The sequence below is a fragment of the Sminthopsis crassicaudata genome, chromosome 1 (assembly GCF_048593235.1).
Source record: "Sminthopsis crassicaudata isolate SCR6 chromosome 1, ASM4859323v1, whole genome shotgun sequence".
NCBI classification, from domain to species: Eukaryota; Metazoa; Chordata; class Mammalia; order Dasyuromorphia; family Dasyuridae; genus Sminthopsis; species Sminthopsis crassicaudata.
Window position 1 is genome coordinate 80,385,247 of NC_133617.1, and position 25,638 is coordinate 80,410,884.

The following is a 25,638-nucleotide window of genomic DNA, read 5'->3' on the forward strand; positions in this document are numbered from 1 at the left end:
GAAACAGACAGAGGGATAAAGAGACACATAGAGACAGAGAGACATAGAGGCAGACATGCACAGAGATAGAGACAGAGACAGAAAGAAAGAACCAGAGCCAGAGAGAAACAGAGACATACAGAGAAAGTGTTAGAGATATATATAAAGATGGGGAGGTAGAGATACCAAAAGAGAGAGAACTCAGAGAAATACACAAAAGTGAGAAAAAAAAATATTGAAAGACTTAGGAAGAAATCCAAAAATGAATTAGAAATAAAGAGAGAAATGGGAGAAACAATATGTAAATAAGGTCCCTAGAACATGAAAATGTTCACAGATAGGGAGACAGATAGTCAGAAAGGACAGATGAGCTCGGTCCTATGGCCAGTAGGTGGTGTGCTGGGCTTTGGCAAAGAATATCAGGGCTTTGGGAAATTTTGAAGGGAGAGGGAAAGGGGAGAGATATATAGACACAGAAGCCCAGAGAGAGACAGGAGGGAAAGGAAGAGGAAGGAAGGAACAGAAGGAAAGAAAGCTATTTGTATGCATGGGGCTGAATCCCCATGGAACTGGAGCTAAAACAGCTTTAGCCACAGGCACCTTTACATTATTTGCATCCCTATCTCAGATAGGACAAGATATCCTTGTCCAGAAGAGAGTGGACCAGGACTGCTTGAGAATAAAATGATTCCGAGATTCATTACCAGAAATGTAAAGAAAGGTCAGGAAAGGGGATGGCACCTCTGTCATCCATTCTCTTAAGTCTCAGCTCTCACCCTGGTCATAGGCTTTTTAAAATTAAATTTTCTTTTATTTTTGGTTTCTAATTTACTCCTTCCAATTTTTTCCCCCTCCACCCACCGAGAAGGCAAGAAAAACAAAATCCATTACAAGCATGTATAGTCATGCAAAACAAATTCCCTTATTAGCCATGCTCCATCCTTCATCCTTCCCCCCTGCCAGAAAAAAAAAGAAAAGAAAAAAATATATTCTTCAATGTTCTCTTTGAGATTGTTAGTTGTTCATCTGGAGGTAGATAGCGTGTTTCATCATGTGTCCTTTGGAATTGTGTATTGATCAGTAAGTCTTCCAAAGACATCTTAACACTGACCAAAGTCCAATCCCTTCTACTGGCAACAGGAGGAACCCTGACACTAGTAATATCCTCTCTTCAGGTTCCACAGTCATTTTCTTAAAACATAAATCTGACCATTTACTCAATAAACTGCAAAAGCTCCCTCAAACATCTCCCAAAACAAATATAAAATTCATAGTCTGGCATTTCAAAGTTTTTACAACCTGTCCTCTTCCTGCCTTTCCTTACCTTTCCTCCTCCCCTCCTCCAAGCACCCTATCATCTCAATACATTGGCTTATTTGCTACTGTTCAGAGCATGACATTTTATCACCTGTCTGCTTTTGTCCTTTATGTTCCTCATGCCCTTTTACCTCCACTTCTGATTTCCTTCAAGACAGTTCAGATGCTTCCTCAGGAGGTCTTCCCGTACCTTCCACCTATGAGTGCCCTCTCCTCTAAGGATACCGTGAATCTTCTTTATGTGTAGCAGTAGGGGCTGTTTTTGGCCTTTCTTTGTCTGCACAGACCTTAGCACAGTGCCTCTAACTTAGTAATATATTCTTGCTAATTGCTTGACTGATTGATGTGTTTAAGCAAGAGCCTGGAGAAACCAATAACACTAATTTAGTAAGCACTTACTACTGTGGGCTCTGGAGAGAGATAAAGTTAGATAAGACAAGGTAATTGATCTCATGCAATAGTATAGTTTGGGGATGCTGTGTATAAAATTTGTGATTCACAGTAATTTGATAAGAATAATAAGTAATATTTATATAGCACCTTAAGGTTTGCAAAGAGCTTTAATAATAGTTATAATGACAATAATAGCTAGCATTTATATAGTACTTTACATTTTTCAAAGTATTTTATAAGCCCCTTAATGTATCCTCACAACAACTCTTGGACATGGGTAAATCTCAAAAAAATTGAGGCAGACAGAGGTTAAATGATTTTCCTTTTTGTTATTTGTCCTTGAAAAAACCAATAACATCAGGTTTTGACTTGTGTATGAATTGAGGTGAGATAGAACTGTACAAAATCAGCAATCTCTCTTCTCCAGAGTCATCAAAATCCAGGAGATAAAAGATAAAGATAAAGATAAAAAAAAAAACCAAGAGGACTGGTGATGGCCCAGGATGCAGCGAGTGACCTTGATCTTTCTAAACTAAGGTCCTTTTTAGGTCCCAATTTATCTTTTTTTTCCCTCTCCTATCCTGTCTTTGTAATAGAGATCCCACTTATTAATGCTTAATTTTGGGGGGTACAGCATAATACTTTTTAGGGTCCAGTGCACCATACCAGGAACAATATATAATCTAGTTTGCCTGGAGTATAGCATGTCTAGAAAAGAAAGCACAAAACTTTAGGGTTGTAATGATAAAGGAAAAATTTAAAACACAGACATTTTTAAAAAGGGGCTAAACTCAAAATAAGGAGAAAAATTGGGGCAATGGTACTTGGCCAAAGCTCTTCTCTTGGCAATTGTTTGGCCAGGACTGAGACCTGTTGCTTTTTAAGGCTCCTGGAGGTGGTTCTCTTCACATTTAGTGCTATAAAGGAGAATAGAGAGAGCCTCAAATCTAAATGAACATACTAGCATCCAAGGTAAGAATTGGAGAAGAGACCACTTGAATGAGAGACGAAGCCCGATCCAGTCTGTCTGGTGAGATCCTGACTGATCAATCTATATACCAACTTTCAGGAGGAAAGAGAAATCAGACCCAATACCCTGAGATTCCAAAATCATATCTTTTGGCCAGACATTGACTTTTTTAGGAGATTTTACTATGAGTTGGAAGACTCAAAGGAAGATGGCAACTAATTCTCCATAGGAATGTCTGTGATTTGGGGCTAGTCCAAAAACAAAGGGATGAGGGTTGCTCGATCTAGAAAGGAGCTTCGGATGTCCAGTTTATATTTGCTCATTATCTCATTATCATACTTGGTTTTATTCCTTTATCATGTTAGGATTAGAAAACTATTGCCATATGTTGTAAGGATCGGCCCCATTTGAAAGAAAGCAAAAATAGAAAAAGGGTATAGTTTTCTAGTGGGATGAGAACTGAACCACAAGAAATCTTATTGGATAAATCCTGTAACATCAAAATCTCTTGCTAACTAGATTTATAGTATTGGAATGAGCAAAATGGAATGGCTGGGGAAATGAGGTAGCTCTCTGAAAATTAGTGAGAATGTAGCTAAAAACAAACCAAAAAACCCTTATTAGTGTAGACACTATTTCAGATCCTGCACCAGAACGCTGTGCATTAATTGCTTTGGTACTAAAAGGACAGCTAATGTGGAATATAGACTGGGGGTTCATAGCAAATGATGGAATCACTTTAATTTCTTAAAGCACCAATCAATATTTTAGCTGGTGACAGACCCTTTCTTCTTTTCTATCAGTTTTTTAATAAATGACAGCACTTCATGAAAGTACCTTCAAGTACCCACTGGTGTTGTACCAGATTGACAGGATTTGTTCCTTATTATGCAACAAGATCAGGTAAATAGTCAGCAGTGTTCCCAAGTGTTTAAAGTAATATAAAGTTTGAAATGTATAAAAGACAACTATGGCAAAATGGTGGAAGTGAGATTTGTGTCCAACACTCCTAGCTTCCTCATCTAACATTCTATTTCCTTTCCTGGTGCCATATCTATAAATTATGCCTGTATATATGTATGTATGTATGTATAAATTATACACATTATAGGCATATGTATAAATTATGCTTGTAAAAAATTCAGTTCCATCCCAGCCTTGCTTAGTGTTGCTAAGGAAGGAAGAGATGAGGCATATTTATTCCTGTTTAGGTGTCAGTAACTGAGAAGTGATGAATGTGTCCATGTGCATTTCCCATCTGCCATTTTATACAAGAAGCTTGGAAAGATTCATTCAAAAACCCAAGAACTAAAACACTAATGGTGAAATTTGAAGCATCAGGTTTGGCTGAAAGTTGGGGTTGGTAAAAATATTTTGCAAATGGGGAAGATCTTCATATTCTATCCAATGAGTAAGTCTACTTACATGCACGTTGTTATTTGGTCATTTCAGCCGTGAAGTAGTTACTGAAGTAGTCATTTCCTTCGTCAGCTCTTTTTATAGATAAGGAAACAGATAAAAAGGATTAAATGACTTGCCCAGAATCACACAACTAGGAATGTCTGAAGCCAGATTTGAACACAGGAAGATCCTAACTTCAGACCTGGCATTCTATCTAATGTGTTACCTCACTGTCCCAAACTACAAATACGGTGGGATCTAAACATGGAATTACTTGAATATTTAGTATTTAGTATCTAATACTGAATAATTTCAATCAGACTTGGATAAAGACAGGTCAAATTTGAAGGTAAAGCAAAGTTGGGAGGAATGCCTAACATGGACACAATCAGGATTCAAAAATATCGGGGGGCCAAATCTAATATGAAGAAGTAGCAAAGAAATAAATATGGGATCCTAACCTTGGGTTAAAAAAAAACCCAACTTCCTAAGTATAGAATAGAGGAAGAACAACTATGTGAGAAAAGGATCTATGGATGAATCAATGGATAGAATTCTGGATCCATTGTTTGGATGATGTGAATTCAATCCAGTCTCAGACACTTAATAGTTGGGTGACTCTGGGCAGTCGCCCTCTCCCTGCCTCAGGTTTTAATAATAAAATGGTAATAATAGGAATAATACACCCTACTTTTCAGATTGTTGTAAAAATAGAATTTATTTCACAAACTTTAAAACACATGCTAGTAATTATCATTACTATTATTAGTAATTAGAGATAAGTAGTCATTAGAAATAAATCCAATATAAAGGCAAAAGTATGACTTGATAATCAAAAAAGTAAAGAAATCTTAAGTTAATGGAAGAAGCAGCCTAGCACATAGAAAGTACACAGCATTCTGCCATCCTGTGCTTTTTATCAAGCCAATCTGGAGTGTTATGTTCAGTTTTGTGTATACCACATTTTAATATGCATATTGACAAGTTGGTGACCATCCAGGAAGGGAGGCAGGATTTTCCCCTTCCTTCTTACTAGAACCCAAGCTACTTGGGGAGCATTTCAGCTTAATTTTGTTATTGTATCTCTAGTTCCTAACAGAGTATAATTAATATGTGTGTATGTATGTATATGGATATACATATATATTCATTTATATATAAATGAATAGGGAACCCAAACCTCTAGTCATGAAGATCTGGATTTGATTATCTACACATTTATTTACTTTGTGATGCTGGTTAAGTCATATAACCTAATACACACAAATTTTCCATCTATAAAATGGGCATGATAACAGCATCCACATCACAGGGTCATTGTGGAGATGATATTAGATATTTAAAATATAGTACTTTACCAATCTTAAAACATTAAAGAATTTGGGAGGTATTCTATTTGTTATCATTAATAAGTAGTGCGGGTTCAAGACCCACCTTTAAATTCTCTAGGTATAACTTGAGGTCTGTAAAATCACAGAGTTTTGTGGAGATCATATTTGATATTTAAAATAAAGTACTTTACCAATCTTAAAACATTAAAGAATTGGGAGCTATCCTTTTTTATCACCATTAACAAGTAGGGTGGGTTCAAGACCCACCTTTAAATTCTCTGGGTAACTTAAAGTCTGCAAAATCACAGGGTCATTGTAGAGAGCATATTAGATATTTAAAATAAAGTACTTTATTAATCTTAAAACATTAAAAAATTGAGAGGTAGTCTACTTGTCATCATTAATACCCACCTTTAAATTCTCTAGGTAACTTCAAGTCTGTAAATTGTAATGTGCTTTAATTGAAGGAGTTTCCTTTATGAATGAAATTACAGGTTTATTCTCCATCCTGTAATGTTCTCACTTGGGTTTTCTGGAGGTCTTGGAGCAGCCTTCCTTTCAGCAGAGAATCACCACAAGAATAGCCAGGTATTACAGTCCAAAAGCCTTTATTGTCTCCTTTGCCTGGTGCTCAGCTCATGGCTTTCAGAGGGGGCTTGGTTTTAGTGAGGAAAATGCAGGAGGACAGGCCAGCCACCACAAGACTGATAAAGATGGAATGTCTCTGTCTCTCAATCCCCTTGTCTTCTCTGGTTCTGTCTCGGTCTTTCTGAGTCCCTCAGGAGAGCCACCAGGAGCCTGAAGGAAGATGGAATGAATGTCTCTCCTTGGCTTTGAGAGCTTGAGCTCCTGCCTCCAGTGTGCTTGTTTTCTCTGGCTCTGACTCTGGCTGAGTTTGTCCCAGCTTTATATGCTCTCTTATAATTACATTATCATAGGTGTGAATTTTGTAGAACTATATTAAGTACTAAGTACATGTACTTAACTAGAGAACTATTAAGCACCACGCTAAATTAAATAACTATTGTCTATCAATTCCACTGACTTAACAGCTTGTAAGAATCCTTGTTTCAGAGTTCATTTGGCGGTTCCTTGGCAAAGATACTAAAGGGATTTGCCATTTCCTTCACCAGTTCATTTTACAGATGAGGAAACTGAGGCAAATAGGCTTAAATGTCTGGGACTGGATTTGAATTCAGAAAGACGAGTTTTCCTGATTCTAGGCGCAGTGCTATACACAATAGTGCCACCTAAAAGTCCCCTTTAGATTTATTTTATTTTTGTCTGTATCCCCAGCACCCAATGTAGTGCCTTGCACATGGTGGGTATTTAATAAATGCCTGCCAAATGAAGAAAATAATAACAGTAATAATGATATTGCCAAAATCTTATATTTTTTATTTTCTTCCTATTTTTTCAGATTTAGAACATTTTTGCCCCCTTGCCTCTTTAATAATGAAAATTTACACTTATATAGTGCTTCAAGGTACTAAATAGAGGCAACCAAGTGACATGCAATGTCTGGAATCAAGGAGAAGTTCAAATTTGGCCTCTGACACTTACTAGCTGATCTAATTACTGAACCTCTGTCTGCCTCAGTTTCTTCATTTATAAAATGTTTTGTTTTAAGGATAAGAAAAGATAATATTACTAAAATGCTTTGCAAACTTAAACACGCTACATAAATGCTAGCCATTAGTAGTAGTAGTAGTAATGGTATTCAAGGTTTGCAAAAGGCTCTCTTCACAACAACTCTGTGTTCAGTACAGAAGTTATCATTCTCATTTTACAGATATAAAAACTGAGGTTCCATGAAATGATCTTCCCATCATCTGAATGTTTGAACCCAAGTCTCTTATCTCCAGAGCTAATACTTTCCCACTGTGTCACATTCCTGCTTTGTTGTGTCAGGAAAGAGTGTTGTAGTATAGCAAGAATATGGGATTTGACTTCTTTTTGTTACTTATTACCTATGTGACCTGGGACAAGTCACCTGTCACTTCTGGACCTCATTTTCCCAATCTGTAAAATGAGTTTGAAGTGATCCTAAAGTTCCTTCCATCTCTGAACACTGATTTTCACTTGCTTTCACAAACTACCTAATGGATTGTTGTTGGGAAAAAAAGCACTTACTAAATCCTTAAGTATTATGGAAATGAGACCTTTTATATAAAAGAAAGAACTGGGGGGTTGAGACATACCCCTCCCATGCCTCTCTCCAGACTCCCACCATGAAGAGAGAGGCTGTTTCTCCACTGCTTCTGCTGGTGATTCAGGGGCTGATGAGCCAGCAGGAGGATTACTCAGGACCCTTTCTGCCTCCCCCTCAGATTCCAGCTCCCTCTCAGCATCAGCTCCCCCAGAGAGAACAGATGAGGGTGGAGATTCAGATTTAAGTAGCCTTCATGGCTGGGACTAGAATTGGAGGGATGAAAGAGGCAGAGATGTAGAGCCATACCAAGTCCTCTCCCATCTCACAACCATGTAATAGGGTCACAGACAGACAACTAGGAGGGACTTTAGAAGCCATTGAGTGTTATAGAGGAAGAAGTTAAGACTGAAAGATTTCCCATGACAACAGATTTGACCCGAGCTCTTTGTCCTCTCTTTCCCCCACCCCCATTACACATGATGAGGAAACTGAGGCACTATATGGTGGCAGTCATACATGCTGTAAATAGAAGAGCCCAGCGCATATGACTTCAAACTTAGCTTATTGCAACACTTTTCTGGACCATCTCCCTGCCTCCCTCCCAGCTGCATCATTCTCCCCTGCACTTTTCCAGTCATAGCCTTTCTCTGCCAAACTCCTCTAGCCATCAATGTCTCTTTCTGACAATAACGAGCTCAAACTTCTTCTCATCTGATGCTAGCAATCAAGTGCATATTTATAACGTTGGAGTAGAAAGTAGCTGTATGACTTTGAATAGAAATTTCTGGGTATTAACAATCTCATCTATAAAATGGGTATAATTTGCATGCTCACAGGGTTGTTGTGGAGGAAAACAGTTGGTAAAGTTTAAAGTCCACTAAAAATGTGAGTCAGCTAGAAAGTACAAAGGCAACAGCAAGATTACACGATGATTAATTCTGACGTTCCGATTGGCTCTTTTCAACAATGGGATGATTCCGGCCATTTCCAAAGGTCTCGTGATAAAAAGAGCCATCTGCATCCAGAGGGGGGACTGTGGGGACTGAGTGTGGATCTCAACATAGCATTTTCGCTCTTTTTATTGTTGTTTGCTCACATTTTGTTTTCTTTCTCATTGTTTTTCTTTTTGATCTGATTTTTCTTGTGCAGCAAGATAGTTATGAAAATATGTATAGAAGAATTGCACAACTTTAACATATATTGGATTACTTGCCATCTAAAGGAGAGGATGGGGGAAGAGAGGGGAAAATTTTGAATACAAGATTTTACAAGGAAGAATGTTGAAAATTATCCATACATATGTTTTGAAAATAAAAAGCTTTAATTTAAAAAAAAGATAACAGCTAGGGGGTATAGTGACCATATTGTGCTTAGAATCAGAATAGATGGGGTTCAAATCTAAGCTCAGGTGGTGATGCTAGTTTATATTCATATAGTATTACTGTGAGCTAAGCACTTTACAATCTCGATATCATTTGGTCCTCCCAACAACACCTGGAACACAGGTGCTAGATTATTGTCCCTAATTTACAGATGAGAAAACTGAGGTTGAGTGAATAACTATGTTGGCTAAGTCACTTACATGCTGTCTACCTCAGTTTCCTCAGTTGGAAAATGGGAATAATAATAGCATCTACCTTTCAGTGGTTGTTGGGAAAATCAAATAGATTTGAGATATATCTAATTTGGGAGAGGAAGGAGTATATTGGAGTGACATATACACAAATAATCAGAATGCAACTTACCTTTCAATTTTTGTCTCATAATATCTTTACTTCAGGTACTCTCCAGTCTATCCAAATGATCTGGCTTTCTGTTCTCTGAAATTTCTTTTTTGTTTTCCTGACTGCCTCCCTCCCTCATTCTGTTTTTCATGCCTAGAATGTGTCCTCCCCCTGCCTCCAGTCTCTGCCTCTTGACATTTAATTTAATTGAATTTAATCCAACACACACTTATTTTGTTATTTACATTTTATTGGGATCTTTTGTTTTTTTTATCTCACCTTCATTTCCAAATATATTCTTTCTTCCTTCCTTCCCCAGAGTCCTATGTCCTGTAAAACAAAATAAAAAAGAAAAGGATGAAAGGGGAAGAGATAAACAGAAAGACTGACAGACACAGAGACACACAGAGAGACAGATGGGTAAACAGAGACAGAGAGGGCAACAGCTAGGTAGACAGAGACAGAGACAGAAACAGACAAAAAAGACAAAGAGAAAAAAAGACAGAAAGAGACAGATGAGGAAAGACAGAGGAGCAAAGCTAAGCAACACATTAACCATTTCAGACACGTATATACTGTATATATAGTTCCTTCTGTAGTCTCCCATCTTTGTAAAGGTTAAAGGACTGTATAGTTCTCCTTTTTGCTTCAAAAACAAGCTTGATCATTATAATTACACAGTTTTCGATTGATTTTTTTTCTGTTGTTCTTTTCATTTACATTGCTGTAATCATTGCATAAAAATATGTGTGTATATATATATATATATATATTTATATAAAATTTTCTGGTTCTGCTTTAACACTCCATCAATTTACCTGTCTTGCATTGCTTCTTTTCTTGGGGGGGAGGGGGAATAATAATTTATTGAGGCTCAGTTATATTCCATTATATGCACATACCCAAGTTAGTTTAGCCATTATCCAGTGGAGGGGTATCTATTGTATTTAAGCTCTTTGCCTTCACAAAAAATGCCACTATGGTCATTTTGCAGTATGTAGGACTTTTCTTTCCATAAATGACTACCTTAGAGCATATGTCTAGCAGCAGGATCTTCACATCAAAGGATAGAGTGGACATTTTAGTCACTTTCTTACACTACTCCAAATCACTTTCCAGATTGCCGGTGCATTTAGGGAATATCTACTACCTTTGCATCATGCTGGGCTAAGTGCCAGAGATATATATACCAAAAACCAATCCCTTCAAGAACTTACATTGTATTGGGGGGGGGGAGGGAGGAAAAACTCTCTCTCCTTTCTCTCTCTCTGTTTCTGTCTCTCTGTTTCTCTCTGTCTTTCTGTCTTTCTCTTTGTCCTTCTCCCTCCCTCCCTTCTTCCTTCTCGTTTTCTCTCTCTGTCTCTCTCTCCTTTTTTCTCCCTCTCTTTCTATGTCTGCTGTCTTTATATGTACACACATATATTTATATTATTGCTCTAATAGCTCATACATTTTATGCTTTAATAGCTTAAAACTGCATTGACTTTTGGAGCTTCTTGTAGACATACACACACACACACACACACACATATATACATATACGTGTGACAGTGACTTGTAGATAGTAAGACAGTATATCCCATTTCTCTTTCAAAGCCCAGATCCAATGCCACCTCCTTTATGAAGCCCTCCCTGAGCCCTTCCGCCAGAAATGATTTTCTTTTATGAAACTCTGAAGTCCCTTGTTCTTTTCAGAGGGCAGATCAAAAGCTGAGCTTTGAAGGATTGTTATGATTTGCATAGAAAAGGAGTGAGAAGGAAATTCAGACCTAGAAGTAAAGAGGAAATCAATCCAGGAGCGATAAGGGCTCCCATGGTTTCCTCTCCCTTCCCCCTAAGCCCCAGAAGGTTTGAGGGTGGGGAAGAGCAGCATTCTGGGGCACTGCCTGTCCTAGGAGGAAGTGGCGAGATCACCAGGGATGGGTCCCCAGCATCAGGGGACAATCCTGTTTGTCCTCAAGGTGCCCTCGGATCTCCCCGGCCTCCCCATTGGATATCCCAGGAGCAGCATCAATTCCCCGGAAACGTCACAGCTGATACTATTCTGAGTCCTTCTCCTTTTATGGAGAACAGCGCCCTGGTAACCATGGCATAGTCACACACTGAAGCGAGTGTTAGAAATTATTTTAAAATACAATCAAAACAGGGCCAAATGGAGAGGGATGGGTGGGCCAAGGCATGGAATAAGGGAAGCCGCTGGAGAATTTCCTTGGGGAGATAGACTAAGGTGGGGCTCTGGAATATCCACTGACATCTAGAACAGGGTTGGCGATTGAACTTGTCAGCTGTGGATCTGTCCCCTAACCCTCTCCAGCCAAGAAAAGCATCTCTGAAGCTAGAGCTCCTGCCTGGCGTCACCCAGTGAGACAGATGGAATGAAGCTGGGAAATACGGGGAGCTAACTGGCCCTCAGCCCCCAAAGAGGGAGCGATGCTGTTTCCACCCCCAGAGAAATCTAGCTGGGTTTCCCTGCCATTAATTAATCATGCAATTCTTAGGGAGAGTGATGAGGGATAGGGATCTTCATTTTAAAGCTCAGATATTAAAGGGGTCACAGGAGATGCAATGTCATCAGGGTACTCCAGGACTAGGATGGGGTGAAATATTGGAGGGAACGACCTTTCTTAAGCTGGCAGAGGCCTTGGGCAAGTGTCCGAGGATTTGGATCAATATTGATCCCTTGGGAACAGATCAGTTGGATAGAGGGCCCTGAAGATACTCCTCACTATCAGCATAATCACCAACACCATCCTCATTGTCCCCATCACAAACCCCTGCACATTACAACTTACCGTCATCAGTATCTCTGAAGTGCTAATATCACTGTTACTACCATCACTGTCCCTCTCACCATCAGCATCAACATCCCATTACTCTCAATACTGACATAACTGATACTACCATTGTCACCATCACAATGACCAATTATCAATATAATTAATATAAAATATAACATAACTAATAATATATCAATATAATTTATCAATATAGAAATATTGTTATCATATATATACTTACCAATATAGATATCACTCTTGCCATCAATAATGTCACTCTTACCATTATCACCATCATCATCACTGTCAATATCAACATTTACCATTACAATCATAATAATAGCTAATATTCATATGCATGGATGTTTGCTAAGTACTTTACATATGTTATTTCATTCAATCCCCACAGAGAGGTATAATAGGTGCCCTTAACATTTCCATTTTAAATTTGAGAAAACAACCTAGGAGCATTTAAGTCACTTGATCAGCTGCACAATGAACCTTGCTAGAGGCAAGATTCATACTTTGATCTTTATTCTGCCCCAATTCTAACACCCTTCCAATAATTCCATGATTTCTCAAACATCACCATTATCATTACTTCATCCACCTATACAAAGATTATGGATCCTGGTTGTGGTTGGCTTGGAGTGGTCTCTGCTGAGTAAGAGATGCTCCCTTCTGGGAAATCGCCAGACTTAGAAGTGAGGTTGTATCGTCAAGACCCAGCTGGACCCCAGCTTTTCCTCTTTATTGGGCTCCTGGATAGTTTGGGATTGATCCTTCCTCAGGCAAAGAAGGGAAGGTCTCATGGGACCCTAGAGGGCTGGAGATGCTTGCTAAGGATGAAAATAGGAAGAAAATATGGGAGTTAGGATGGAGTCACTAAATTAATGAATTATGTCATAAAAGGGATGAGGAGCCCAGAATTTCATGGGGAAACAGCCATGGAATCTGCTCTAATAAGGTCAGAAAATTCAAAGGTAACCTAACACTGAATGTTAGAGACAGAAAGAATCTTAGAAGATAGAATATAAAACATGATTGTAGGAATCGGAAGAGACTTTAAAATATAATATTGTATGAAATCACATTTTAGCAATGTTATTATTGTTATTATTTCTGGAAGGGAGCTGAGAACAAAAAACAGAATGTTAGAGCTAGACTCTTGGAATATCAATCTGTCACTGCCTCTAATTTGCTATATAACCCTGAGCTGGTTCCTTTATATAGGCAGCTAGATAACTCAGTGGATAGAATACTGGACTTGGGAGCAGGATAAATTGAGTTTGCATCCTGCCTCGGACCCCTACTAGTCGTGTGATCCTTGATAAGTGAATCCTTTCTCAGCCTCAGTTTACTCATCTGTAAAATGGGGATGATACTAGCATCTGCCTCAGTGAGTTTTTTGGTGGATTCAATGTGTTGACATGGAAAGCCCTTTATAAACATTATTATTCTCCTCTGTGAGATTCTGTTTTCTCAACTCATTTTATAAAATAGAAGCTGGAGGGAGGCAGTTGGATTAGATGGTCTCTGAGGCCCTTTTTGGCTTTAAAGACTAGAAAGTGTGGGTGCAGGGAGGAATAATTTGTAGGTAGGAGGATTCCCCTTTTGTTTACTTTTCAAATAATGAAGCTAATTCTTTCCTAGATGAGGTGAGCTGTGCATTTGGGCCTCAGTTACAAACAAGACTAGGACTTTCCAAAACGGTTTTTATTCATTAACTTTAGATTTCATACCTGGGGCTGTTCTGGATACCTGGACTGTCACCTAGCATCCTAGGGATTTAGAACTAGGAGAGACTTAAGAGATTATCTACTCTCATTTTTCCATTTTGCAACTGAGGAAATTTGAGCCCATATTTGCCCGTGGTCACACAGAGCTCAGATTGAACTCAGGTGTGTTCTAATAAGAGTTCTTTCTCCCCCACTGCAAAATGCTGTCTGTGCTCTGATGCTGGGGGTGTGAGCAATTAGCACTAATTAGCTCCTGTTAGCTATCAGCTCATCCTCCTTCAGCAAACAGAAAAGCTGCCACAGACACCCTTGACAGGGAGTTCCTAAAACAGTACAGTTTCACTATTCCTACTTGTTTTAGGGACCAGGACTGGGAAGCATAAGATGTGGGCGGGAGACTCAGTAACATCTTTTCATTCTTTCCTTATCACTTATTCTACAACTTTAGGAAAGTGACAGTTCCCTCTCTGAGTCTCAGTTTTACCATCTGTAAAATGAGACTAATAATGTTTTCCCAGCCTGCCTTCCAGGACTGTTAGGAGGATCGCATCAAACATTACATATAAAAATGCCATATAGATATGAACTAGGATTATCAACAACAACAATAATACTTGAGCTCATTCTATTCTAGCGTAGCTCTGAGCTTCCATATACGAAGCCTACATCTTCTTTATACATTTCTCCCATTCTCATTAACACTCTTTCAACTGGCCCTCATGATTTCTAGTCCTTCTGTCTCGGGGCCATCTGGCTTTTTTAGTTTCAATCTCACTGTTCCTCATATCCTTAGGCTGGCATTCAATGCCCTCCACAGTGTAACCCCCAACCAATTAGTTTTCTCTCTCACTCTATGAAATACAAATTTCATCCATATCTAACAACTTAGAACCCATCCTCTGATTTTCTGACTCTGGTTTTGTTCTTATACCCATCCATCCCCCCCCCTTTTTTTTTTACCTGGAATGCCCTCCTTCATGCTCACCTCATTTTTACCTATCCAAGTCCTAAGGTGCCATATATATTTAATATATATATATTATATATATATTTATATGATGCTTTAAGCTAATATTTATCTAATGCTAAAGCTAATTTAGTGCTTTAAGGTTTGTAAAACACTAATATAGTAAATGAAATGCTATAGATCTATATCTATCTAGCTCTACCTGAATAATCTTATTGATTTTCACAACAAGGGGGGAATGGGAGACATTATTATGACCCTTTTTTTTTTTTTTTTTTTTTTTTTTTTTTACAGATGAAGAAATTGAGGCTAAGGGATGTTGTGGCTTCCTTAGGGTCACACAGCTATTAAGTGAGCAGCATTTGAACTCAGGTCTTCTTGACTCCAAATATAGCATTTTTTCCCACTGTATTACCTAGATTCTTCCAGAAAGCTGCCCCCACCCCCAACCAGAAATAATTGTTCTCCCTCTACATTTTGTCTCAATGACTATTACACGTATCTTGTAGAGTCATTTGACTTTCTGCTCTTTGGGTAAAGTCTCAATCCCCTACTAAAGTGTCTGTTCCAAAACTCAAGGGTGATGATCTTCCATTCATTTAATATGTGCATTGGTAAAGCATCTAGTAAGTGTAAGTCACTCTTCCACCCCAATTCTCCCTTCGACACAAAGCACACAGGTGCTGAACATAATAAGGCTTAGGAAGTAGCAGTCGAATGACTGGCTGACTGACTGGCAAGACAATGTTGCTCTCCACTCATCCTTCAAGGGTTCCCTTAAATGCCATCTCCTACAGGAAGCCTTCTCAGTTCACTACCCCACCAAGCTTGAAGCAATGGCTCCCTCCTCTAACCCTACTCTGGATTCTGTTCATGGAGAACTCTGTGGTCAGAGGAAATTGAGATGAAAAAGTAGCTTCTATACAGCTGGTGCTTAATAAATGTTCATTGAATAAATGAAAGATTAAATCATTGCCCTCCTACAACTGATTCTTTAGTAGGAAGAATAAGACAAATATACAAGTAGTCTTGCTTTGCCTTTTAGTGCAGGGATATTCATATATATATTATCTTACAACCCCCATTATTCCATAAGATCTTGAGGACAGCACTTGGGGGCTGTGGAATCATGATATGGCAGAACTAGAAGGGTTTATTGAGAGATTAATCCAACCGTTTCGTCTCATAAATGAAGAAGTCGACCGAGTCTTTTAGTAGAAAAAGTCCAAAGCAGGGATTTGAATTAAGGCTTCAAATCCATTGTCATTTCATCATGTCGCGTCTTTTCCCTCCCTGCACCCTACTCTGAGAAGAGCACAGAGCTGGGCACACAGCCCTACTTAGGATCTGTACCTTAAAGCAGACTTGTCAAATTGACTTCTTAATCTCTGTGTCCAGAGAGTGGGGCTCTATTGCTCCCATTCCCTCCTCCCACCTTCCCCCTAACACTTTCAACTAGAACAAAACTTGCCCAGCTGCTGTCCCCATATTGCTCAGTGGGAAGACTCTGATCTCTCCTTCAGCAGACTCCCTTTACTTGACTTTCTCTCTCCCTCCAACCTGTCCTGCTTGGATGAGTTGGCTTCCAGCCAGAGCTGACACGCTTCCCCTAAATGGATGGAGAAAAATGCTAAGCAGTCATTCTGCTGGGACCAGAAGGGAGTTAATCATGGACTGACTCATCAGTCCCCCTTCTGAGGAGGGGTGATGGCAGGGAGGAGGGTGGATCCCGCACAAGCACATGACTTGCCTTCACATCAATGAATATCTGGGCATATGTGGGCATGGGAGAGGCAGCAGGTGATTTAAAATAAATGCTGGACTTGAAATAAAGAGATTCCGGTTCAAAACTGATCTTCACTGTTCAGTCTGTGGGTGACTATGATCTGTAAAAAATGATAATGTCTTCCCAACCTATCTTACCATAAGGAGAGTGCCCTGGAGACCTCAGAGTGCTAGACTGAGGTTAACCTAGAGAGTCAGAAACAGAGACAGACGGCTGAGATAGAGCAGGAGGGAACGAGAGGGGGGTTAAGTCCCCCTGCTTGGGAGGCTCTCTTGTTGTAGCTTGATTGGGCAGTAGATTCAAGGTTAAGGACAATATACAGCACAGTCAGCCTCATTAGGTAACTCCTTCCTGGCTCAGTGGTTCTTGGTGGTCCAGCTGTGACCTGTGAGAGCAGACTATCCAGACAATTTGAACTAGTATTTCTCAGCAAATAGATTCACTCAGCTACTAGGTTCTAGGGGGAGCGCCTGCTTTCAAGAAGCCCTTAGTCTGAGTGGTTAGGGAGCTCCTGGTCTGGGGAAGGGGAACCCCTAGTCTGAAGGGGAGGTATAAGTTCCTTAGAACACAAAAATAATCCTATGTTATCATATTCCAAATAACACAGTATTGTTCAGGTTCTGGGAGGGGGCTGTCAAGGGGTGGTGGTGAGCCTCACTAGTTTGTTCCATTGGGGGCTGAATGACTTTCCGTCAGGGAGGTTTAGAAGGGGGATTGAGATTGGATCAAAGACGCTTGAGGTCCCTTTCAGTTTGGAGACTGAAGGTGTTTTTTCCCTTTCCTTTTGTTTTTTTCCTTTTCATTTCTTTTTCCTTTTGAGGTTACAAGGTAAGGAGCTAGGACAGAAGCAGAGAAATGGAGTGCTCCCTCCCTCCCTCCCTCCTCTCTCAGTTCTTTTTTTCTTTCCTCCCCCTTTTTCCTGAGCTCTGTAATCAGGGGCCTGGAACATGTTCTTTGAATTAATTTCCTTCATCTTTTTTTTCCCTTTTTGTTTGGTAGGACAGACGCCTGTCCCCACAGAACAATCAGCACTGTTCTGTCGGCCCCCACACCAGACCCTCCTTACTTCCTCCCTTCCTTCTTTCAAACCGCAACAACTCCCCCCTCCACCCCATCCTTTTTTTTCTTACAGATTCTCCTGTTCTGGAGAGTTCAGCTGTCCTTCCTCAGCTGTAGCTCTCCCCCATCTCAAAGAACCCTCACTTTTACTCCTCCTCCTCCCAGACAAGCTCAGGACCCTAAAAGACCAAGTTCACTGAAAATGTCAGAAGAAGGGGGACGAGACTTTATCCCAGAAGGGCTGACCAGAACATCTCCCTTTCATCAACCCCCGCTTGAGTGTCTCTGGAGTTCAAATTATAGCTACTCCCTCTCTACATGAAACATAACCTTCCATTCTATATTTTTTACAGACATATGGAAGCTTAAAATTAGAAGGGAACTACTGAGCAGTCCATAGAAACTTAAAACTGAACAGAAATGTCCCCTGTCGCATCCGGCCTCTATTTGGATACCTTTGGTGGTGTGGAACTCATTACCTCTTAAAGTAGCCCATTCTATTTGATAGCTCTATCATATTGGCACTGTGGTCCTATGGTATATAAAATCCTATACCACCAACTATGAACAATGTTAATATTAAGTACCTACTATGTGCTAACTATGCTCCTCAATGTCCCTGAGTCAGGCATTTATATTCAAATTATCCAAATCAGTTGAATTTAATATTTATCGATTATCTACTATGTGTTGGGCACTTTGTGCCAGTCATGGGGGATTTTGAGATTAAATGTCATGTCTAGGGAATAATAAGTAACCTTAACAAACCTTTTGGATACAAAAAAGAGCACTTAAGGCACTTCTTGTCTGTAGGGCGATCCTACCACAATATTGGTACTTCACTTTATCCTCTACTTTGCTTCATTGATTCTCATCCTCAAATCATTATGCTTCCCTTTCCAAGTCACCACTCACTTCAGCCTGGATTGTTAATGTACCGTGCTGTTCATAGAATGATAGGATCATAGTTTTTGAGCCGGAAGAAAATCTCTGAGTCCAGCTCTGCTCATTTTGCTAATGAAAAGTAAGATTCAGAGAAGTTCAGTGTCTTTTCCAAGATCACACAGGTACTAAGTATCCGAGGTAAGTTTTGAACTCAGGTCTTCCTGACTCCATGTGATCATTGTAAACAAACAAACAAACAAACAAACTCCGATTTATATAGTGCTTTCAAGCTTGCAAAGCTCTTTCAATATCATATCTAATAACTGAGATTGATAGAAATTAAGTGACTTGATTAGGATCACATAACTAGCGATCTAGGGGCAGTCCTGGAACTGTCATGTCTTACAGGATTTTATTCAAGCAAGGGACCCAGTGATCGGATTCAGGAAGACCTGAAGTGAGCTCTGTTTTAGAAGCTTGTATGTCTCTGGGCAAGTCACTTAACGTGCTTCAGCTTCTTCCTTGGTAAAATGAAAGGTTTGACTTTTCAGGTCCTTCTACCTCTAAATTTACAACCCACTTTGCCTTGCTGCCTTTTATCTAATCTGTTTTTCCATTCTTTCATGAAGTGCTTTATTCTCTCAGATAACCTGGAGAGAAGAATCTTGTTTTTCTAACCCTTTCATGCTGTTATTTGTCAGGAATACCAACCTGTACTTTATACACAAGTAGTTTTTACTTGTCATCAGTAGAAACACAAAGGGCACTCTCATGGTTTCCTAGAAAATTCCCTTTATCCTTCTTCCATATTTGCTGGGAACTGAGATCCTCAATCCCATCAATTGCATTTCCAATTGCTTCCAATGTTCCATAGACATTTAAAATTTAACATGCCCCAAATGGAACCCTCTTTCCCCCAAACCTTTTTCTTTCCCTAACTTCCCCATTACTATTGAGGGTTTCACCATCCTATTGGTCACCCAAATTTGCCCCCCAGGTGCCAGGTTGCCTCCACTCCTTACTCTCTCTTACCTAACCTCCTCCTCCCTTCCATATCCAATTGGGTGCTGATCAGTGTTACCTTAGTAACACTTCCTATATGTCCCCTTCTCCTCTGACACTGTCATTGCAGAGTCTTATTCTCCCTGCCTCTTCCCAATAATCAATCAAGACTATCCTCCATTTAGCTATCACTTTGACCTTTTTTATTATTTGTTTTTAATATTTAAAAAACGAGTTCCAAATTATCTCTCTCCAGCCCCCTTCACCATCCATTGAGAAGGCAAGCCTGGTTTCACTGTTATTCCTTGTTCCATCAAGAGAGTTCCTCATTACCTCCAGGATGAAATGTAAAGTCTTCTTTTTGGCTTGCAAAACCCTCCATAACATGGCCTTTTCTTCATTTCCAGACTTCTTTCATTTTACTTATGTCCACCCCCACCGTGGACACTTCCACTCAGCCACACTGGTCTCTGGTTATTCTTTCACATGACATCCAGAACTCTCTCCGTTTCCTTCATGTTTAGAACTCTCTGTCCTCTTCTCTATTTCCTTGCTATTCTGGCTTCCTTTAAGCCTCAGTTAAACCCCTACCTTCTGCAAGAAGCCTTTTCCAGTCCTTCTTACTTTTAATACCTTCCCTCTGAGATTATCTCAGTTTATTATCCAATCGGATATTCATTAGATAATATCAGATACTAGATCTCTGACCATTATCCAATTTAATCCATATTATATCCTCTTTATATAACGCTATTTGCTTGTCATCTTCCCTATTACTGTGATCCTCCTGAGATCAAGTACTGGTTGTTCTTGGTTGTTTTTCTCCCCTCTCTTTTTTTCCTAAGTACTTAGCACAGTACTTGGTACATAACAAGTACCTAATGAATGCTTGTTGACTGAATGACTGACTGTCTTCCTATTAAATCACACTGTCAACCATCTGCTTGATGCAGGAGAGACTCTCAAGTGACTTTTTTTTTTTTTTTTTTTATATTGAGCCTTCCTGCTTTTTTTCTTCCTGGGGATTTCTAGCCTTTACTCCTGATTTCTGCCAATACTTGGCCAGCCACAATTGTCATATGTAGCTTGTCAATTATAGATTTCAGACAATGTCCCTGCCCTCGGCTATTGTCTGGGAAGAAGTCTTATGTAGAAAAACAGCTTCCATCAATTTCTCATCCTCTGCCTTTCTTTTTTATTCTTTTCAACTCTGATAAGGCATCAGATTTTGCCTGTTTACAACTTGTCTCTCCTGTACCACTGCTTAGTCATTTCAACAGAAACAACAAAATTCTTCTGTGCCACTGTACAATACCCTCATTTTAGAGTGGAGAAAGCTGAGAAAGTGAGCTGGTCATATGATGGGCCATGGGCAGAGTCAGAATTGGATTAGGATGTCACAATCATGGAAGTTCAGAACTGAAAGGGACCTTGTAAATCATGCAGTTTCTCAAACCTGGAATCAGGAAAGGGACAGGACTTTCTCAGGCTACCCAGATACCTATAACCTAGGTACTAGCACTTTAGCATGTATTCTAATCATTTCTTATATCTGACTGGTAGCTTCCAAGGGTAGGTTGAGCCTAGAAGTTCCTCACCATCTATGTTTCCTTTACCTGTGCATCCCCTGCCCCAATAACATGATTGGATTCATGAGAGTGCTCAGTATTGCTTTTAATTGACTGATAATCCAAGTTCTGCCCAGTTACTGAGATTCAGATCTAACCAGTTGTCCACTCAGCAACCCAATTTCTAGGATTTCTTACTTCTTTAGATAACTCCTTTGAGCATGATTATCTATGGATGCTGTGAGCATGGGGCATTCATTTGGGAGAAGATACCAAATGGAGAGGTTCTCTGGGGTGAGGAGGAGTAAGAGGTTTTCATACAGAACCTTTCAGCTTTCTCACGGCATGTTAGATCCTATGCTCTTTACAGATCCAATGACAACCAGAGAATAATACTAATCATAGTTTCTCAGATTATAGATTTAGCCTCTTAAAAGCTTCAAATGCCTTAGAAAAATAAATTCTAAGAATCTTTTTAAAAATCAACACATAGAATTAAGAATCCATAGAACTGCATCAAATCATTAGAATTTAAAGTCTTTAGAACCTCAGAAATATAAAAAAATATTAAAAGTAATTTAGAAACCCAGATTCTAGAATTTTATGTACTTTTAGGACTTCAGATTATATAGATCTTGGGCTTTGGAAACACAAACAAGCTCCATCTATAGGAGTTCTTAAAGAAGTTTGGAATTACAGACTTTTAAAGCTGGAAGGGATCTCCAGCCCAAGGACCCTTTCAGTGTGGGAAACCTTTCCTCAGGAAAGTTCTTAAAAAGAACTTCCTGACCCCGCACTCATTATCCAAGTCCTGCTGGGTTAGGTAGAATAAACCTTCCTAGGGGCAGAGCTAATCAGTTTTGCAGTCGGCATTTAATCCCAGTCTATCCCTCCAGCATTATTAAATCTAGCCATTTCTTTCAATGGGGGAGTTGGGAGGGGAAGAAGAAGGGTAGCCTCTGGTTTCATTTTCTGGCTTACTTATTGGTAGAGAAGTGTGCTGAGAAGGATCCTAAGTGAGAAGGATTTGGGCTAAAGGAGACAAGGGATTTGGAATGAAGCCCAATTGCCCGGGTTCAAGTAAATAAGAAGAAGGAATGTTGGGCACAGAGGCTGCAGGATGGCATCCAGGCTTGTTAAGGAGGGGTTGCTTGACTCCACCCGCCCCTCTTTCCCCCCCCCTCCCTGCTCAGCCCCCACAAGAGCCCAGTTGGTGGCCACTTTCTCAGCTGAAGAATAAGGAAGGAGCTAACTCTGGGAAGGGATGTGTGCGGTCTCTGGGGGTGATAATTGGCCACCGATTAAGTGTTCCCACTCTAAAGCTCTGAAAAGACCTTGTTTTTGTGGCCTCCCCATAGCTAATGTCAGTGTTCCATTTCTTTGCTTTTTACATACGTGCCTGTGCATAAAGTGCACACAGAACCTTGAGTTTAGCATTCTTTCCTCCTAGGAGTTGTGCAGCAGTGAACCTCCAGCCTTGACTTAACAAGGTATGTGAATGGCACTAAATGTCCTACTTCTGCTTCCAGGAAGCCTTCCTTGATTAAGCCCTTCCACTATCCACTGTTCCTCTCCTTATAGGAGGGAGAAGGGGTAACAAGCATTTATTAAGTGCCCACTATGTGCCAGGTGCTGTGCTAAGCTCTTTACAAACATCTCATTTGATTTTAGGGCTGGGGTAGGATCATATAATGGGAGGTGAATTACAATTTAGAGGACATCTGGGTTTCACTTCTACTTCTCATACTTCTCTGTGACACCCTGTCACTGAATCTTTCTGAGCCTCAGCTCTGTCATCTGTAAAATGGGGGTGATAATGTCCATGGAATCTAATTGGTAAGGCTGCTAAAGTGTGTAAAGCTTTTCATGGATTTTAAGATATTATATGAACATTAACAAATATTCTTCAGAGTAGCGCTATTTGGTTTTGGACAAGTCCCTTTCTTTACTCCCAGACCTCAGTTTCCTCATCTATTAAATGGGGTTGGAATGGAATCCCTTGTCTATATGGACTGAGCCATATGGTTACTGGGGGCCCTTTCAGTTTTTCTGATGTTCAGATATTGACCTTCAATATTCTCTGCACATTTGTGGTGGGAGGATGAGAGGAAGAATATAGCTAGGGATAGTGGGCTTTGTGAACATGTGCTGACTCACTCATCTGGACAGCTCAAGCCCCAAGGTGTAAATTATAATGCTGACAGGACCACGTCATCTAAAGTATAGTCCCTGGTGTTCCACAGGTTTATACCCTAGAGTGAAAAAATGGTACTGTGCATGGAATATTATAAAGAGGAAGTATCAGCAATTTCCTCACTATTATAGCTATCGAGCAGGAGAATGGGATACCTGGGTAGGTTGTGAGTTTCCCATCACGGAGGTGTTCAAGCAAAACCTATACAACCAATTTCTAGGGAGACAGATGAGCCGATTGCTTTTGTGTTGGAGTTGGACTAGATGTCCTCTGAAGTATGTTCCACTTCACTTTTAGATTACAAGGTCCTGTAATTCTGAATTCTTTCTGGGCTTCCCAGTCCCTTGTAAGCTTGAATTGGCTGGGACCAGGTACTATTCTCTTTTTTGTCTGGTTGCTCCTTCCCTTGCCTCTCCACCCCCAAATAGTCACTTCCCTTCTTCCTCTCTCGGGAGATTAAAGAATTTTAGATTTGGAAAAGAATTGAGATCATTTGAAATAACCTTTACCTGAACAAAATTTCCTGAAGCCTCGTTTAGCAGGTGGTCCCCTGGTCTTTGGAAGAAGAGCTTTAGGGATGGGGAGCTCATTACTGTGATAGACAATCTCCTCTGATGCCCTGCTAAGTGCTCTGGTCCCCTGCTCTAAATCGCCACTATTCCGGAAGCTTTGAATGCTCTAGTTGCCATTTTTATATTTTCTTTTTCTTCCTTTCTCTGTCCCTGGCTCGGGTTCCTTCTCCCTGTCTTTCTAGCAGGTTCTCCCTGCCCTTCTCCTCTCCTTCTCAGCCCACCCACTTGCCTTTAATTAGAAATGCCAGGAGAATGGTTTTCAGAGTATTTTTTGCCAGCAAGACATTCCCCTTGGGGGCGGGAAGCCCAGAAAGGGAAGGGTGGGGAGGAGAAACAGGAGAGAAGGTAGAAGCCTGGGCCAGTGCCAGAGACAAGGGGTGAACGAAACAGGGAGAATCTCACATGACAGAACCTGTGGGTGAATGCCATGTGTGACATTGGTGGGTCTAGCTCGGACAAAATGCAAAAAATTTTGTGTGTATTACTGTGATCACTGTGTACAAGCAGATGAACTGAGTGCCTCTGGTGACAGAGAGAGAGAGAGAGAGAGAGAGAGAGAGAGACAGAGAGAGAGAGAGAGAGAGAGAGAGAGAGAGAGAGAGAGAGAGAGAGAGAGAGAGACAGAGAGAGAGACAGAGAGAGAGAGAGAGAGACAGAGAGACAGAGACAGACACAGAGACAGAGACAGAGAGACAGAGATGAGAGAGACACAGAGACACAGAGACAGAGACAGAGAGAGACAGAGAGAGAGAGACAGAGAGACACAGAGAGAGAGACACAGAGACACACACACACACACACAGAGACAGAGAGACAGAGAGAGAGACAGAGAGACAGAGACAGAGAGAGAGAGAGAAGTAGTAGTAGTAGGAAGAGAAATTGGGTATAACTATGTAAGCTTTAGAAGGAATGTTTGTATTTGCATTACCTGGATGACCTTGGACAAACCATCTCCCTCCTCATTATCTGTAAAATGAAGAGATTGGAGCAGGTGACTCTTACTGCCTTTTTGTAAAGCACCAAACCCATGATCCGGCAATTCTATTAAATTTGACAACGTGTGTGTGTGTGTGTGTGTGTGTGTGTGTGTGTAGGAGTAAGAGTGTGATTGTATGTGCAAATATGTATGAGCTCTTATATGGATGAATGCATGTATCTAAGACAGTATGATGCCATGTACACTTGTACAAGTGTGAGTGTGACTATGTGTATGAGAATGTGTGTGACTCATGAACTGTTAGAACTGGAAGTAATCTTGCAGATTTATACCAGAACCCTACACCTCATCATTTTACAGTGAAAGAAACTGAGGCCCAGGAAGGTCAATGACTTGGTTGCTAGCTAGTGGGTCTATGATAGAATTGGTGTTAAACCTCAAATATATGACTGTGTATAAACTCTGTGACTGTAAATTCAAGCCCATATGTATGTGTGTATACCCCAATGTCATAGTGGATGGATGTGGCTGAGTGTAACCTTGTGTGTGTGTGTGTGTGTGTGTGTGTGTGTGTGTGTGTGTGTGTGTGTGTGTGTGTATGTGTGTATGTGTGTATGGGAGAGAGAGAGACAGAGACAGAGACAGAGACACAGAGAGAGGAGGGTCTTTCTCTCCCACAATAGGTCCTTTCATTGAACAAAGCTTATGCTTCATTTTTTACCCAGACCTATGAGAATTGATGAGAACAAATCTTGGGAAAAGGGACCTGGGAAGGGGAGGACTCAGAAATCTTAGACCTTCCCAGGCCCACACCCTGCCTCCCTTGTACTTACATCTTGGACTTTGGGGAGCCCTTGCCCTGTCCTAATTCCCCCTGCATCCTGC